Below are 19,120 nucleotides of genomic sequence, written 5' to 3'. Positions count from 1 at the left end.
TCTTTTTTTCTGAGACCAAGTCTCGCTCTGTCACCCAGGCTGGAGTGCAATGGTATGCCATCTCGGCTCACTGCAACCTCCGCCTCCTGGGTTCACGCGATTATCCTGCCTCAGCCTCCTGAGTAGCTGGGATTAAAGGTGCCCACCACCACGCCTAGCTAATTTTTGTATTTTTAGTAGAGATGGGATTTTGTCATGTTGGCCAGGCTGGTCTTGAACTCCTGACCTCAGGTGATCCACCCTCCTCAGCCTCCCAAAGTGCTGGGATTATAGGCATGAGCCACCATGCCTGGCCAACGTCCTAATATATTTAATACTTTGTCATTCTTCTTCATCATACCATCATATGATAATGAAATAGTGCAGATAAATTAAATACTTATAGCTGATGTTTATTAGCTGTAGATTCCTTTTCAGATTATGACACAAGTATATACACGTGTGCGTATTCCATAGGAATAGGAGAAAAAGATAAGCAGCCTTCATCTATGCTCAGTTTCCAGACTTCAATTATATTTTTGAACTAATATTTATATATATATTTCATGTACTTGTGTTCATCTTAGGTCAAAAAATGTTCACTAGATATTTTATATACATATATATACACACACACACATATATATATATATGTTTAAAGAGTCTCTTGACTCAGCCTCCTGAGTAGCTGGAACTACAGGTGCTCGCCACCATGCTCAGATAATTTTTTTGTATTTTTAGTAGAGATGTTAGCCATGTTAGCCAGGATGGTCTCGATCTCTTGACCTCGTATTTCGCCTGCCTCAGCCTCCCAAAGTGCTGGGATTACAGGCACAAGCCACCATGCCTGGCCCTTTCTTTCTTTCCTTTTTGTTTTTATTTTGAGACAGAGTCTCACTCTGTTACCCAGGGTGGAGTGCAGTGGCGCAATCTCAGCTCACTGCAACCTCTACCTCCCGGGTTCAAGCAATTCTCCTGCCTCAGATTCCTGAGTAGTGGGGATTACAGGTACACACCACCATACCTGGCTGATTTTTGTATTTTTAGTAGACATGGGGTTTCACCATGTTGGCCAGGCTGGTCTTAAACTCCTGACCTCAAGTGATTCACCAGCCTCAGCCTCCCAAAGTACTGGGATTACAGGTATGAGTCACCACGCCCAGCCAGTCTGTCATTTCTTTAGAGCCCTGCTCAAACCATACCTCCTAACAATATCATCTATGGCCGGGCGTGGTGGCTCACATGAGACCAGCCTAACCAACATGGAGAAATCCCATCTCTACTAAAAATACAAAATTAGCGAGGCGTGGTGGCACATGCCTGTAATCCCAGCTACTAGGGAGGATGAGGCAGGACAATCACTTGAACCCAGGAGCTGGAGGTTGCAGTGAGCCGACATCACGCCATTGCACTCCAGCCTAGGCAAGAAGAGTGAAACTCCGTTTCAAAATAGATATATATATATATATCATCTATCTGTACCACATATTCATTGCTTTACATTTCTGTTTACCTGTTCTGGCATATAATTATGTTAATTCCCAAACTAGAACTCTAAGCTTCTCGAGGCCAGGCACTGCAACTTATCTTTTTTTCTTTCTCAGAGCCAGTATAATATCTTGCATAGAGCTTAGTAACAACTGCAGCTAATGTTTATGTGGCAAATACTGATACAATGCTAGGTACTTTCCACATATTAATTCATTTAACCCACACAATAAATCTATGAGGTAAACACTGTTCCTGTCCCCAGTTGCAGATAACAAAACATAAACTTAAGTGACTTACCTGCCCACTGTCACAAAACTCGTAGCAGAACTAGGACCTAATTTCAGTTCTGCTTGACTCTACAGCTGTCTTTTGGCTCCTCACACAAGCAAGTCCTCTTGTCCTACTTGATCCATGAAGCCCAGGAGATAGCTTGGACTCCAAAGGTGTGTTAAGAGGGCAAATTGTAATTCAGCAACTTTTCTTTCTCCCACTGACACAAAGCTTTTATGTAATGACCTTTCCCTGAAAACCAGAGATAAGCTCTAACCAAATAATTCTGAATTCCACTGATGGGCAAGACCCAGTCTTACTGCAGGGTATCCTAAAATCATATGTCTTCTGGCAGGGCGTGGTGGCTCCTGCCTGTACAATCCCAGCACTTTGGGAGGCAGAGGCGGGCAGATTACCTGAGGTGAGGAGTTTGAGACCAGCCTGACCAATATGATGAAACCCCACCTCTACTAAAAATATAAAAATTAGCCAGGTGTGATGGCATGCACCTGTAATCTCAGCTACTCAGGAGGCTGAGACAGGAGAATCACTTGAACCCGGGAAGCAGAGGTTGCAGTGAGCCAAGATCACACCACTGCACTCCAGCCGGGGCAACAAGAGCAAAACTCCATCTCAAAATAATAATAATCATCATCATCATCATTTGTCTTCAAGATAATTTCTTGACTATTTGTTTTTTTTCTTCTTCTTTTTGAGACTGAGTCCTGCTCTGTTGCCCAAGCTGGAGTGCAATGGCGCACTATCTCGGCTCACTCTACCTCCTGGGCTCAAGCAATTATCCTGCTTCAGCCTCTCGAGTAGCTGGGATTACAGGCACACACCACCACACCCAGCTAATTTTTGTATTTTCAGTAAAGACGGGGTTTCGCCATGTTGGCCAGGCTGGTCTCGAACTCCTGACCTCAGGTGATCCACCCACCTCGGCCTCCCAAAGTGCTGGGATTACAAGCATGAGCCACTGCGCCCGGCCAGTTGACTGTTTTTAAGATGATTATTCATCAAAAGTACTAATTTTAGTCTTCAGAGATCCAGTGAGCAAGGCTGGTCCAGGCTTGAAGTAATGGAGAAAACCTTTGTTTGCTACAACCTCTACTTTAACAGCCAGCAGCTAGTAGGTTCTGTACAAGCTGATGAGTCACAGGGATTATCAGGAAAAAAAAAGGCGGGGGCAAGAATCAATATGTCTACGCAGGTTGCCCTTGGATTCTAGTATCTGAAACCAAGTAGTATTTGTGTAATATCAGTGTCTTACATTCACAGAGGCATTAGACTTTATCTAACTCCTTCACCTTTATCATCTCACTTGATGTTAACAGCCCTGTGCAGTGAAGACAGTATAGACAGGACCCTCACATTCACTTCTGCAGATTGTTCAGTGTGCCAGAAGGCTAGCCAAGAAGGCTAGTGAAGATGGAAATTTAGACCATGCTCTTCTCACCAAGTTCATAAACCTTACTGTAAAGCTGCATCTGTCCAAAGGGAGGGGTCCCTTTTTCTGTTTTTTTTTTTTTTTGAGACAGAGTCTCGCTCTGCGCTTAGGCTGGAGTACAATGGCGTGATCTCAGCTCACTGTAACCTCTACCTCCTGGATTCAAGGAATTCTTCTGCCTCAGTCTCCCAAGTAGCTGGGATTACAGGTGCCCACCATGACGTCTGGCTAATTTTTTGTATTTTTAGTGGAGACAGAGTTTCACTATGTTGGCCAGGCTGGTCTCGAACTCCTGACCTCAGGTGATCCACCCACCTCGGCATCCTAAAGTGGTGGGATTATAGGCACGAGCCACCACACCTAGCCTCTTTTTTCCGAATTTCTACAAAGGGACTATGTGAGCAGGCGACAGCACTTAGGATGACTGTTGGGATCCCCATCTTAAAGATGTGAAAATCCAGGCTCAGAGACGTTACAAGACACAACTAATAAGTGGTGAGTCCAAGATTAGAATTCAGGTCTTCCAATTCATTAAGAAGCAAGCCTTTTCAACTATACTACAAGTCTCCCAATGGTTCAATTTAATATGTGCTATTTCTGTCTTGTCGTGTTGCAGACTGGTATCCTCAGCCCCTTGCTCTAACCAACTGAAGCAAAATCTACAGGTTTTTGGCATAGCTGTAATCTGAAGTCATATCTATTCTCTTCTTGAGGAAGCTGAGAAATAGATATGTGTGCCAACTGTCCTAAAAGAGATACTTTAGATGAATCTCCTACCACTTTTGAAAAAATAAATTAGACCACTTGCCCTAATGCTGCTAACAGATCATGATATCATCACAGTAACAGGTATTAACATTATATTATGGAGGTGATGTGTAAAAAGGACATGGGATATAAAATCTAATTATCTAAATGCAGATACTAGCACTACCACTTACTAGCTGCCTGTCCTTAGGTGATTAACAATAACCAATATTTATTGAACTCATATTAGTTGCAATGATGTGTACTTTATTTACATGAAGAATAATTTTGTACAACTCTAAGAGTTAAGTACCTGCATCATCCCCATTTCACAGACGAGGATTCTGAGGCTAAAGTAACTTGTCCTGGGCTATAATGTTGGCAAGTAGAGAAGACAGGATTCCAACCCAGGCAATCTAGCTCTAAAACCCATGTTTGGCCGGGCGCGGTGGCTCACACCTGTAATCTCAGCACTTTGGGAGGCCAAGGCCAGTGGATCACGAGGTCAGGAGATCAAGACCATCCTGGCTAACATGGTGAAACCCCATCTCTACTAAAAATACAAAAAATTAGCCAGGTGTGGTGGCAGGCGCCTGTAGTCCCAGCTACTCGGGAGGCTGAGGCGGGAGAATGGCGTGAATCCGGGAGGTGGAGCTTGCTTAAGCCCAGGAGTTCAAGACCAGCCTGGGCAACAGAGAGAGATCTTATGTTTTTTAAATTTAAAAAAAAATAAGTAAATAAATAAATAAATAAATAAATAAATAAATAAAACCCATGTTCTCAATTTCTCAGTCTTTGTTTCCTCTGGAATAAAATGGAGATAACATTAACAGCTGCCTAAATAACTAAAATCATATAAGTGTGCAGTAAAGCATCTTTTTTTTTTTTTTTTTTTTGAGACAGGGTCTTCTTATTCCTGTATCCCAGCGGGGAGCATAGCAGCATGATCATGGCTCATTGCAGTCTTGACTCCAAGGCTCAAGAAAAAAAAAATCCTCCTGCCTTTTTTGTTTGTAGGGACGAAGTCTCACTAGGTTGCCCAGGCTGGTCTCAAATTCCTGGGCTCAAGTAGCCCTCCCGCCTCAGCCTCCCAAAATGCTGGGACTATAGGCGTGAGCCATAGCACCCAGCCGAAAGCATTTTTTTGTTGTTGTTGGAGACAGTCTTGCTCCATAGCCCAAGCTGGAGTGTAATGACTCGATCTAGACTCACTGCAACATTCGCCTCCCAGGTTCAAGCAATTCTCATGCCTCAGCCCCCGGAGTAGCTGGGATTACAGGCATGTACCATCACACCTGGCAAATTTTTGTATTTCTAGTAGAGACAGGGTTTCGCCATGTTGGCCAGGCTGGTCTCGAACTCCTGGCCTCAAGTGATCCACCCAACTTGGCCTCCCAAAGTGTTGGGATTACAGGCCTGAGCCACTGTGCCCAGCCCAATAAAGCATTTTTAATAAACTGTAAAGCAGTAAAGGTCAATGTATGAAATCCAAAGCTAATACTGACATGTGGATGAGATTGTCCAGTAGATGGGATGGTCTAGAATCTATACCTAAGTATAGATTTTCTTCTCTCTTTAATGTCAGGAGTCAAATTAGTTGTGTTAAGCCCATGCTTCTAGAAAAACAATGATCTTGGTGCTTGAGGTTGGGGGTTGCGTCGCTCTCTGGTAAAGGCGTGCAGGTGTTGGCCGCGCCCTCTGAGCTGGGATGAGCCGTGCTCCTGGTGGAAGCAAGGGAGCGCAGCCGGAGCCATGGCCAGTACAGTGGTAGCAGTTGGACTGACCATTGCTGCTGCAGGATTTGCAGGCCGTTATGTTTTGCAAGCCATGAAGCATATGGAGCCTCAAGTAAAACAAGTTTTTCAAAGCCTACCAAAATCTGCCTTCAGTGGTGGCTATTATAGAGGTGGGTTTGAACCCAAAATGACAAAACGGGAAGCAGCATTAATACTAGGTGTAAGCCCTACTGCCAATAAAGGGAAAATAAGAGATGCTCATCAACGAATTATGCTTTTAAATCATCCTGACAAAGGAAGATCTCCTTATATAGCAGCCAAAATCAATGAAGCTAAAGATTTACTAGAAGGTCAAGCTAAAAAATGAAGTAAATGTATGATGAATTTTTAAGTTCATATTAGTTTATGTATATGAGTACTAAGTTTTTATAATAAAATGCCTCAGAGCTACAATTTAAAAAAAAAAAAAAGAAAGAAAAACAATGATCTTGCTACGCAGGTATTTCTTATCCCACCTCTTCCTATATACTGTTTCCTGCTTATAGAAGAAAAATATACAGTGGGACATATTATTAAGCACCCACAGGATGCCAATTTTTAAAAAAATATTCTGTAGAGATGGGGTCTTGTTATGTTGCCCAGGCTGGTCTCAAACTCCTGGTCTTAAGGGGTCCTCCCTGTTGGCCTCCCAAAGCACAAGAATTACATGCATGAGCCACTGCACCTAGCCAGATTTTAAAATTAGTTTTAAAAATTTGTGTATTGAGAGAATTTCCTCATCATCTGGTGATGATGTTTACACTAACTAGCATTCCCTGATCATTTAGTCTATGTGGGCATCTAGATAAGAATTTTACATGTCTTATCAGTTAATCCTCATAATAATCCTAAAAGATGTAAGCTATCATTCTTCTCATTTTTCAGATAAGGAATCTTAGAAATGATCAATAATGGCTGGTCACGGTGACTCACGCCTATAATCCCAGCACTTTGGGAGGCTGAGGTGGGCAGATCACCAGAGGTCAGGAGTTCAAGACCAGCCTGGCCAACATGGCAAAACCCCGTCTCTACAAAAATATAAAAATTAGCTGGGCATGGTGGTGCATGCCTGCAATCCCAGCTACTCGGAAGGCTAAGGTGGGAGAATCACTTGAACCTGGGAGACTCGGAGGCGGAGGTTGCAGCAAGCTGAGGTCACACCACTGAACTCCAGCCTGGGGGACAGAGTGAGACTCCATCTCAAAAAAAAAAAAAGTGATTAATAATTTACCCAAGGTGACATAACTAGTAGGTGAATAAGCTCAGGTCTATTTTTATTCCGAGGCTTAACTGTCATCCCTCACCAACAGCCACACCCAGGCATAACTGGGAATAACAGCAGTGCCTACATTTTCTTTACATACAATCAGGCCTCTGCCTTCAGGTGTTTCTTCCTTTGGTGATCATATTTTTTCTCAATCAAAAGTCAGGCTTAGCCGGGCATGGTGGCACAAGCCTGTACTCTCAGCTACTCAGGAGGCTGAGGCACAAGAATCACTTGAACCCAGGAGGCAGAGGTTGCAGTAAGCCAAGATCACACCACTGTACTCCAGCCTGGGTGACAGAGCGAGACTCCATCTCAAAAAAAATTGAAAAATTTTAAAAAATCATTTGATTGAAGGCATATAAAAACATGGCTGGATGGTCGGGCACAGTGTTTCATAGCTGTAATCCGAACACAATGGGAGGCCAAGGCAGCATGATCACTCGAGACCAGGAATTTGAGACCAGGCTGCACAACATAGACTTTTCTCTATAAAAAAATTTTAAGGCCGGGCATGTGGCTCACTCCTGTAATCCTAGAACTTTGGGAGGCCAAGGTGGGCGGATCACCTGAGGTCAGGAGTTTGAGACCAACCTGGCCAACATGGTGAAACCCCATTTCCACTAGAAATACAAACATTAGTCGGGTGTGATAGCATGCGCCTGTGGTCCCAGCTTCTTGGGAGGCTGAGGCGAGAGAATCACTTGAACCTAGGAGGCGGAGGTTGCAGTGAGCTTAGATCCTGACACTGAACTCCAGCCTGGGCAACAGAGTGAGACTCCGCCTCAAAGAAAAATAAACAAATAAAAGTCAAAGCATGTGGTCTGACAATTTGAAATAAATTTCAGAAAAATCCAAGACTTGTGGTTATTGGACCTTTTACCTTTCTCCCCAAGACCTGATCACCTAGAACAAGCCCTATTCAGATTGTTCTCAGCTTCTCTTTTTAGACCAAACCTAGCTCCTCTTAGTGTTCCAGAGTTAAACCCATCTCCCAGGCAGAAGCCTCCACCTAAACTCTTCACCCAAAAGCCTCAGAGCCTCTTAGTGACAGACTTCAATTAGTCTTAGCCTTATGAAAAATGTCTCTCCCAAAAGAAAAAGACAGGGTGGGCACGATGGCTCATGTCTATAATCCCAGCACTTTGGGAGGCCGAGGCGGGTGGATCACCTGAGCTCAGGAGTTTGAGACCAGCCCGGCCAATATGGTGAAACCCGGTCTCTACTAAAAATAACAAAATTAGCTGGGCGTGGTGGCAGGCGCCTGTAATCCCAGGGACTCAGGAGGCTGAGGCAGAAGAATCGCTTGAACCCAGGAGGTAGAGGTTGTAGTGAGCCAAGATTATACCATTGCACTCATCCTGGGCAACAAGGGCAAAATTCCGTTTCAAAAATAAGGGAAGGGAAGGGAAGGGAAAGGGGAAAGGGGAAAGGGGAAGGGGAAGGGGAGGGAAAAGAAAGAGAAAGAAAGAAAGAGAGAGAGAGAGAGAGAGAGAAAGAAAGAAAGAAAGAAAGAAAGAAAGAAAGAAAGAAAGAAAGAAAGAAAGAAAGAAACGAAAGGAAAAAATAGTTTTCTTTTTTTTTCAAATATAAACCCTTGCTACGGTTTGAATGTTTGTGTCCTCCAAAACTCATGTTGAAACTTAATCCCCAGCGTGGCAGTATTGAGAGGTGGAGCCTTGAAGAGGTAACTAGGTTATGTGGGCTCTGCCCTCATGAATGGATTAATCCACTCATGGATTAATGGGTTAATGAATTAATGGGTTATGATGAACATGGGACTGCTGGCTTTACAGGAAGAGGAAGAGAAACCTGAGCTTAGTGCCCTCGACATGTGATGCCCTACATAGCCTTGGGACTCTGCAGTCTCCACCAGCAAGAAGGCCCTCAACAGATGTGGCAGATACAGCACCTCAACCTTAGACTTCTCAGCCTACATAACTGTAAGAAATAAGTTTATTTTATTTATAAATTACCCACTTTCCAATATTCTGTCATAAGCGACAGAAAACAGACTAAGACAGCCCATAAATCATTCCTTTGAAACATCCCACTCTAAACATCCCCAGCCTTTCCCAGAAGAGACAGGAGGAGGAAAAGAGAAGTTTATCCGTTCTCTTAAGGGAAAGGTATTGTTTTGTCTCCTTTCTAAAGAGGCTTCTTTCTAAAGTTACTGCAGTTTGCACGGTTGGTCCTCTTAGAACAAAAAAGAAAGCACAAGCCCTAAACTTCATATGCAGAAATGATCTTCAAATTCATTCATTTAATACATTTACTGAGTACATATTATATGGTAGGCTCCCAACACTTACTATTCCTCCTTCCATCTACATGCATGATCAAGAATACTCAAAAGTAGTAAAGCAAAAAGACAAGCTTAGCCTACAAAGGGGAGCGGGAGAGGGAAGGAAAAAGATGGTTACTAAAAACAAAAATTAAAAAAAATCAGATAGGTATAAGCGCTAGAAAGAACAAAAGGGTGATGTGAGTGACAGATCTGGTAGAATATTTAGATTAGATGGTCATGGCCTGGCACGGTGGCTCACGCCTGTAATCCCAGCACTTTGGGAGGCCGAGGCAGGCGGATCACCTAAGGTCAGGAGTTCAAGACCAGCCTGGCCAACATGGTGACACCCCATCTCTACTAAAAATACAAAAATTAGCCAGGCTTGGTGGCAGGTGCCTGTAATTCCATCTACTTAGGAGGCTGAGGCAGGAGAATCGCTTGAAGCCAGGAGGCAGAGGTTGCAATGAGCCAAGATTGCACCATCACACTCTAGCTGGGGAGACAAAAGCAAGACTTCATCTCCAAAAAAAAAAGATGGTCATTAAAGGCCTCCTTGACTAGATGAAACGTGAATTAAAAGAAAGAGCCATCCATCCGGCTGGTGGTAGAGGATGCAGAGGGAACAACTAATGTGAAAATCCTAATGCAGGAGTAAGGCTTTCAAGCTGGGGTTGGCAAATTTCTTCTGCAGCACCACACAGTAAATATTTTAGGCTTTGTTAAGTCACAGAAAGTCTCTTGTTGCATATTCTTTTTGTTCTTGTTGTTTTACAACCCTTTAAAAATATAAAAACCATTCTTAGTTTTGGCACTATAAAAATAGGTCTCCAGAAAAATTTGACCTCTGCCAAGACTCCTGCTTTAGAGGAACACACAATCTATTGGAGCTAGAGGGCAAGTGGACCAGAAGGAAAGCAATATAAGATGAGGTGTGAAAGGCAGTCAGCAGCCAGATCATAGAGGGGACCTTTTAGACTAAGATTTTTTTTTTTTTAAGTGTGATGGGAATCCCCTGGAGAGTTTTAAGCAGAGCTGTGACATGATCTGATTTATGCTTTAAAAAGGTCACCTTGGCTCTGTGTAAAGAACAGACTGTGGCAGAGTTAAGAGTAGAAACAAAAACAGATTAGGAAATTGGTTATTATATCATCCAGGCTGGTAAGGATGAGTGTGATGCTGGTGGTAGAGATGGAAATGACTGAACAGGATGTGAACTGAACATCTTCAATGAAAGCCATGTTTATTATTGGTTAGTAAAATCATGGAAGGATTCTTGAAATTTTCCTTTAAAATCAAAAGAGCTTGTGTTGACCTATAAAATTAATTTATTAATTAATTTATTTATTTAGAGATGTAGTCTTGCTCTGTTGCCAGAATGAACTGCAGTGGCATGATCTCGGCTCACTGCCCCCTCCGCCTCCCAGGTCCAAGCGATTCTCCTGCCTCCACCTCCCAAATAGTTGGGACTACAGGCACGCACCACCATGCCCAGCTAATTTTTGTATTTTTATTAGAGACGGGTTTCACCATGTTGGCCAGGATGGTCTCGATCTTGACCTTGTGATCCACCTGCCTCAGCCTCCCAAAGTGCTGGGATTATAGGCATAAGCCACTGCAACCGGCCGACCTATAAATTTTATTAAGCTAGATGGATAGAAAAATTTTGGTTAATCAAATTTTTGCAACATTTTGACATGTTTGATTTATAGATGTTTGAACTTTTGATAGATATTTTTTCCTCTTTTCCTAGTGAAATGATTCACAATTTTTCTGTGAATATCACCTGTTCCTGATATTCATTACTTTCCTTTCTTCACCTAAATGTATGATAAAGTATACTTAAAATGTTCCTCTAGTCCGGGTAATGTGGCTCACACCTGTAATCTCAGCACTTTGGGAGGCTGGGACAGGAAGATTGCCTGAATACAAGAGTTCAAGACCAGCCTGGGCAACGTAGCAAGACTCCATCTCTAGTAAAAAAATAAAATGTTCCTCTAATTTTTGAGTGTACTGCAGTCAACCAAAAGAAAACTGCTCTTTTAAAATCTGAGAAACTTCCAACTTCCCTTGGCAACACACCCTTCTCTCTCAAAGTTTTCACCATGAGGAGGTTGTAAACATAGACTTGTCTCACACAACTTGAATTCATTTTCTTGTTCTTTGGTTCATAAAAACACAACTGAACATTTTTGAAAATTCATTGAGTGTACGTTTAATTTGGGTACATTTTTGTATATATGTTAAAAGTTATTAAACATTTGGGGGGGTGGCAGAACAAAGCATAAGAGACACAGAAAGAGGTTTGCATGATGGCAACCATTAGGGGTGGGGAGATTAACTGGGGGGTTTCATAGGCTGAGTTTCTTGGAAACACTATGAAACTAAGATTTGCATGCAAGAAATTTCAGGAGGGCACAATTAGCAAATACACTTGCAATGAAATGGGGAAGTCAGGATTAGTCACAGGGAGACACTGACCCCTACTATAGCTGCAACTGAGTCCTCAGTTGATTCTGTGATGAGCTCTGGAACTGGAAAGATCCCTCAGTCACATCCTCAAATGAGCAAGAAAGCTGGATCTTTGTATCCTGCATCAGCCAGTCACTGGCGATGGGCTCCTGGGAGCACAATCTTGGGCAAGACAATTTTCTATATCCTAAGGCAATGCCCAGGAAAAAAAAAAAAAAAAAAACTTCAAAAAATCAACAGCTACAACCCCCAGCACCTAAGGGATCATCACCCATGAAGATGGGATTTAGGTTGAAACAGCACAGTATCTACCATCACGGCACAAAGTGTTTTACCATGGGCAAATAGTAATTTTATTAAAATACTATAGGAAGTTTTAGTATACCAAATATGCTAATTAGCATAAATATGGAATACAGCCATGGAATATAGCATTTCACCATATATATAGAGTATTTTTATTAAAAATAAACAAAATCTTCATGTTCAAAGATTTGGGAATTTTTTTTATACATGCTGCTGGAAAAGTGACTCAAGTGTCATTTCAACTGTGCATCTTGACCCAGCTGATGATTAAACCTGAATTGTTTGTTTGTTTGTGATGGAGTCTCACTCTGTTGCCTAGGCTGGAATGCAATGGTGCAATCTCCTCTGCCTGCTAGGTTCAAGTGATTCTCCTGCCTCAGCCTCCCGAGTAGCTGGGATTACAGGTACGCACCACTGTGCCCGGGTACTTTTTGTATTTTTAGTGGAGACGGGGTTTCATCATGTTGGCCAGGCTAGTCTTGAACTCCTGACCTCAGATGATCCGCCCACCTCAGCCTCCCAAAGTGCTGGGATTATAGGTGTGAGCCACCGCACCCAGCCAAACCTGAGGGTTTTTTGTTTGTTTTGAGACAGAGTTTGTTTGTTTTGAGACGGAGTCTTGCTCAGTCACCCAGGTTGGATTGCAGTGGCGCAATCTCGGCTCACTGCAAGCTCCGCCTCGCGGGTTCACACCATTCTCCTGCCTCAGCCTCCCGAGTAGCTGGGACTACAGGCACCCGCCACCCCACACCCGGCTAAATTTTTTTGTATTTTTAGTAGAGACGGGTTTCACCCTGTTAGCCAGGACAGTCTTGATCTCCTGACCTCGTGATCCACCTGCCTCCCAAAGTGCTGGGATTACAGGCGTGAGCCACCACACCTGGCTGAGTAATTTTTTTATTCTTCCTCCTCCCTTGTCAAATCCTAGGTCTCCTTTGGTGATCACTGTCACCAATTCTGGTCCCCACCTTCATCTTTTCAAACTTAAATTCTCCTGTCTCCAGTATTATCAAGTTGTTATGGCGGGTGGGAGGAAGAGAGGATGTTCACGGCATCCCTTGCATTAATTCCTCAGTCACTGAGAGCCTGTGCAAGGTACTAGGGAAACAGTATTGAGCAAGAAGATAAATTTCCTCTATCTCTTATGGACATTAACTTCACATGAATAAGAGAGACTTCAATCAATTCCATGATGAATAATTTCATGGCAGCTGTGATTAAAATGCTATGAAAAAGTAGCAGACATATGAAACCCCTGGTTTAGCGGGTCAGAAAGGATTTTCTGGAGTAACATCAGCCTTAAAGAACAAACTGATAAAGTGCAAAGGAAGTGCCTTCCACGCAAAGGAAATACCATGCTTCTTCCTAGCATTAGGATCTGAAGGAGAAGGAGGTGGTACATTCCTGAAACTAAAGAAAGTCAGTAGCCAGGTGCTAGAGCTCAGAGTTCACCTGGGAAACAGCAGTGGGTAGAAGAGAAAAATAAGCTAGTAGGTAAGCAAGGGCAATACAAGGCCATTAGAAGTGACTTTTATATTACTTTTTTTTTTTTTTTTGACACAGGTTCTCACTCTGTTGCTCAGGCTAGAGTGCAGTGGTGTGATCTGGACTCACTGCAGCCTCAACCTCCCAGGCTCAAGCAATCCTCCCACCTCAGCCTCCCAGGGAGCTGGGACTCCAGGTGTGCCATGCCCAGCTAATTTCTGGGTTTTTTTTTTTTCTTTTTTTTTTTTGTAGAGATGGGGTTTCGCCAGGTTGCCCAGGCTCATCTCAAGCTCCTGGGTTCAAGTGGTCCACCCATCTTGGCCTTCCAAAGTACTGGGATGCACCACTGGATCTGACTCTATTTTACTTTTTAAAAAACTTTTGGCCAGGCAAGGTGATTCACACCTGTAATCCCAGTACTTTGGGAGGCCAAAGTGGGTGGATCCCCAGCCTGGTCAACATGGTGAAATCCTGTCTCTACTAAAAGAGACAAAAATTAGCCGGGCATGGTGGAGAACACCTGCAGTCTCAGCCCCAGCCACTCAGGAGGCTGAAGCAGGAGAATCACTTGAACCTGAGAGGCGGAGGTTGCAGTGAGCCAAGATCGCACCACCGCACTCCAGCCTGGGCAATGGAGCAAGACTCTGTCTCAAAAAACAAATAAACACCTTTTCATTTTGAAATAATTTCAGAATTACAAAAATGTTACAAAAACAAATTTCTCTACACTTTTTGCCCCATATTCTCCAAATGTTAACATCTTATATTATCACGGTATAATTATCAAAATCAGGAAATGAAAACTGATTCAATATTATTATCATGAGCTTATTTTACCAATTGACCCACTAATGTCCCACCCAGGACTCCAATTCACCATCACACATTCCATTTACTTGTCAAGTCTCTGTAGTCTCTTTTAATCTGGGACAGTTCCTCAGTCTTTGTCTTTCATGACCTTGACATTTTTGAAGAGCACTTGCCAGTTATTTGGTAGAATGACCCTCAATTTTGGTTTACCTGATGTTTCCTCATGATTGAACTTAGGTCATACATAGTTTGTGCAATAATATCACAGAAGAGATGTTGTGTCCTTCTCAGAGCATCATATCGGAAGGAACATGGTGTGGATTTAACCCACGGTGGCTATTTAACTTTGATCACTTGGTTAAGATAATGTCTACCAGATTTGGCCACTATAAAACACCTACTGTATTGCCCTTTTTACTTAAATATCTTTGGGGAGACACTTTCTATGTAAATATCCTGTTAACATTCATCCACTAATTTTAGCATCCATTAATGATTCTTACCTGCATCATTTATTCTTGCGGTGTTTGCAAATGGTGATTTCGTATTTTTATCAACCCTTCTACTTTAATTGGAATGTTACTATAAGGAAGCGTTTTTCCTCCTCCCCTAATTTATTCACTTATTTTTATCAGTAGATATAAATAATTAATATTTATTTCCATGGGTCCATAATGGATTCGTATTTACTCTATGGGTTATAATTCATTACTATTATTATTTTGTTGTTCAAAATATCTGACTTGGTCATTGGTGTCCCTTCCAGTTGCTCCCGGGTTAAGCATGGCCCCATTACTTTTTTTAAGACTAGTCAAGTGTGGTAGTAAGGGGGAGAAAGAGTAGAACAACGAGATTGATCTGTAACTGATTGTAAACTGAGATAACTCACTAACTTTGGACAGACTCTCACCATTTTTTTTCATTATTCTATTCTATCCCATCATTTTTTTAGCACTTCCTTTTCTGGCACCGCAGATGTTCCAGGCTCAGGTACCTTTCCCGCCACAGTCTGCAATCAGCAAATTTCTCCAAAGATTTCTGTTTCCCTTTATTGGAGATAACACCAGGCATATTCATTGCTTCTAGGGTGTCACTGCCTAATGCCCTCTCATTAGATAGAGTTAGAAACCATATATAGGCACACATCTCTATGTGCGTATCTAGCTATAAACTCAAGAGTATGTATTGATATCTTCAATTCCAATCCAACATTACAGAATTCATTCTATCCTTAGAAGTCTCTTTTATTTATTTCACCAAATATTTAGTGAACACCCTCCACGGGCCAGGCTCTGTGCTAGGCATTGTGGATACAGTAGAGGACAAAACAGGTATAGTCTCACACCCTTGCCTTCATGAAACTTAGATTCTAGCAAAGATCAATTTATGGATTATTTTCCTCTTCTCCAAAATTGTTAAATTTATGCTTTCTACCAGCTCACCAGGATTTAAACAGGTCACGGAAAGATTTTAATAAGGTGAGTAACATGATCAGGAGTTCATTACTTAAAAGGTCATTCTATTGGGTTGTCAATGGAGCAGAATGGACTGGACAGGCCAATTGCCAAATCAGTCGGAAAGAGGTGAAAGTGAATGTGGGGAGGCCAAATATGACACTGGTAATTACTCCTAGGTAAGAGATGCTGGTCAACTGGACAAGGGTAAATGAAAGGGAAATGAAAACAATAGGTGGATTTGAGAGATATTTAGGAGATAAATGAACCAGACCTGGTGACTGACTGGTGGGTAGGGGAATGTGGTAAGAGAGAAGGATGACTCCAGGAGAACTCCTAGGATTCTGGGAGTGTGTAAATATATTGGCTCAGATTTTCACATATTGTATTTTATTCTTTTATTTTTTCCCATCTAGGCCCTTTGTCTAGATCCACATACTGTAAATATGTCACTACATACTTGTCTCTTCTGTTAAACTGTATAACAACTGTATAATTACTGATACATTTATTAACATTTTTGTATCGCCAATATCTCCTACAATATCTGGTATATAGTTGAAGCTCAGTAAATAATGCTGAATAAATGATCAATTGAAGAGTCGATTGTCTTCAGACTTACCAAGATTTTAGCTATAATAAGGTCCAAAATTAGATATAATACCCTCATAAAGGCCTAAAATTCCTCAAGTAGAGGAAAACTACTTATGCTGAATACCCATTCTCTAAAAAAGGTGTGTCTTGGTCTATCAGTTTATTATGTACATTTTCTCTTCTATCAATTCATTTATCCTACCCAAGATTTAAAACCCAGATGTCATAAAATGGAGGTAAACATTTGACCATAACAATAAAATTTCACTTCACACCTATCAGATTGACAAAAATTAACACCTATTAATTGCCTACTCCTGGCAGAGGGTGAGGGTAAGGAGAGGCCTCTGTTTCCTCACCTGTTAAATGGAGCTACGATGCCTAGGTGAGATGTTTCTGGTCCCAAGTAGGCATTCAGGAAAGGCTGACACTTTTCCTTGCTCTTTTATATATACTCCTCCTTGAAGATCCAGTTCAAACCAGTCTTCTATTAGGACATCTTCCTAGACCACTCTAACATGCAGCAACTTCTTTTCCCTTCCCTGAGCTCCTAGGGTACCTATCTGTAAAATTCTTCAGAAATTAATCATTGGTAGTACTGTGATTGCTCCTGTAATAAATCACTTCTACTGTTAACTATTCACATACTCTTACACTTTCTGAAGTCAGCTGATTCAAATGTCAGGCATGCCACTTACTTGCTATGATTTCATTTTCCCAATGTTCAATGTTCTCATCTATGAAATGAGAGGCATATCCACCAACCTGAAAGGGTTGTTGTCACCATCTGAGATAATGCATGTAAAGGGCCCAGCACATGCCCATTGTAGATGTTCAGTAAGTAGGTGCCAAACAAGTGCTCCCTGAGTGTAGCTGTCATCTTTTCTCAAAAGTCAATCTCCTTCCAGTTATGGCATCTCAAAAACTGCCTCACACACGGCTGCTCTTGATACTTTTTTATACTTCACCTTGGTTATTATCTTGCCCACTTTATTATTTAAAGATTTGCCCCAATTTAGCATCATATAAATACAAGCACTACAAGGGTATTTTAGTATTTTGCTCTATGCCATCCTCATCATCTAAATAGTACCTGGAATATAAGTATATGCTCAACAAGTACCTGATAACAAATGTCGTTCTAGGGCCAGGCATGGTGGCTCATGCCTGTAATCCCAGCACTTTGGGAGGCCGAGGCGGGTGGGTCATTTGAGGTCAGGAGTTCAAGACCAGCCTGGCCAACATGGTGAAACCCCATCTCTACTAAAAATACAAAAATTAGCTGGGTGTGGTGGTGCATGCCTGTAATCCCAGCTACTCAGGAGGCTGAGGCAAGAGAATTGCTTGAACCAAGTGAGCCGAGGCTGCACCACTGCACTCCAGCTTGGGCAAGAGAGGGAGACTCTATCTCAAAAAAAAAATAATAAAATAAAATAAATGTAGTTCTTTCTGAGGAGTTGCCTTTATTTAAGGTATACTGTCCTTACTTCGCTAAATGGCAAGGAAGATTGATGAGATGTTCCCTTCTTAGATTTTGAACTGTGAGTAGAATAAAAACAGGGTTGAACCCATGAGAGCATGGAATGTTCCTGCTACCACGATTCTCTGGGACGGCTACTACTTGACTGTTCCCAGCTTGATTCTCATGCCTTACCTTCAATCCTGTGAGCTCACCCATGTCCTTCCAATGAATTTCCTTTTTGCTTAAGTTAGCTCTGGGTTTCTCAACCTCAGCACTGCTGATATTTTAGGCTATATCATCCTTTGTTGTGAGTGGCTCTCCTGTGCACCATAGTATGTTTAGCAGTATCCTTGGTCTCTACCCATCAAACACCTGTAACATCTCTCAGTGTAACAATCAAAATATCTCCAGACATTACCAAACAACCCCAAGTCACTACTCAATTAGCTAGAGTTGATTTCTGTGAAATAAAAAATCCTAAATGATGGATACTACATTCTGGGCAACTTTTCATTACTGGCCTATATAGAAATATCTCATTTGTTTACCAGCTCATGTTATACGGGTATGTCATAAATTATTGAGTAGTAAGTCTACTAACAGATTTTAAGGTTGCATCTGGTGTTACTATTAAATAACAGCTTTATGGAGCTATAATTCACTCACTTAAAGTGTACAATTCAGTGACTTTTAGTACATTCAGAGCTATGCAACAATCACTACAATCAACTTCAGACCATTTTCATCACCCCAAAAAGAAACCCCAATACAACTTAGTTGTCAACTCCAAATCTCCAATTTCTCCAGCCCTAAGCAACCATTAATCTACTTTCTTTGTAGATTTGCCTAGGAATTATAGAATATGTGATATTTTGTGACTGGCTCCTGTCACATAGTAAAATGTTTTCAAGGTTCATCCAGGTTTATCCATGTTATAGCATGTATCAGTACTTCATTCTTTTTCATTATCAAATATTCCATTGTATGGACATTCCACATTTTATTCATTAATCAGTTGATAGACATTTGGGTTGTTTCCACTTTTGGCTATTATGAATAATGATGCTTTTTTTTTTTTTTTTGAGATGGACTTTCGCTCTTGTTGCCCAGGTTGGAGTGCAATGGCACAATCTCAGCTCACTGCAACCTCCGCCTCCCAGTTTCAAGCTATTCTCCTGCCTCAGCCTCCGGAGTAGCTGGGATTACAGGCACCTGCCACCGCTCCCGGCTAATTTTTGTATTTTTAGTAGAGATGGGGTTTTGCCATGTTGGCCAGG

The 19,120-nt window shown here is 41.9% G+C and overlaps 1 protein-coding gene and 1 pseudogene across 4 annotated transcripts in view; one reads left to right on the top strand and one right to left on the bottom strand.

Annotated features, from left to right (window-relative positions):
* Positions 1–19,120, bottom strand: part of CPEB3 (cytoplasmic polyadenylation element binding protein 3) — a 256,834-nt gene that overhangs the window by 225,560 nt on the left and 12,154 nt on the right. The window lies entirely within an intron of this gene.
* LOC111552160 lies at positions 5,577–6,134 on the top strand (annotated as a pseudogene). Its single transcript, XR_002734568.2, has one exon. The product of XR_002734568.2 is annotated as a mitochondrial import inner membrane translocase subunit TIM14 pseudogene (transcript).

Source organism: Piliocolobus tephrosceles, chromosome 9 (genome assembly GCF_002776525.5).
Source record: "Piliocolobus tephrosceles isolate RC106 chromosome 9, ASM277652v3, whole genome shotgun sequence".
NCBI classification, from domain to species: Eukaryota; Metazoa; Chordata; class Mammalia; order Primates; family Cercopithecidae; genus Piliocolobus; species Piliocolobus tephrosceles.
The sequence above is the reverse complement of the archived record's forward strand: the minus strand, read 5'-3'. Positions and strand labels throughout refer to the sequence as shown.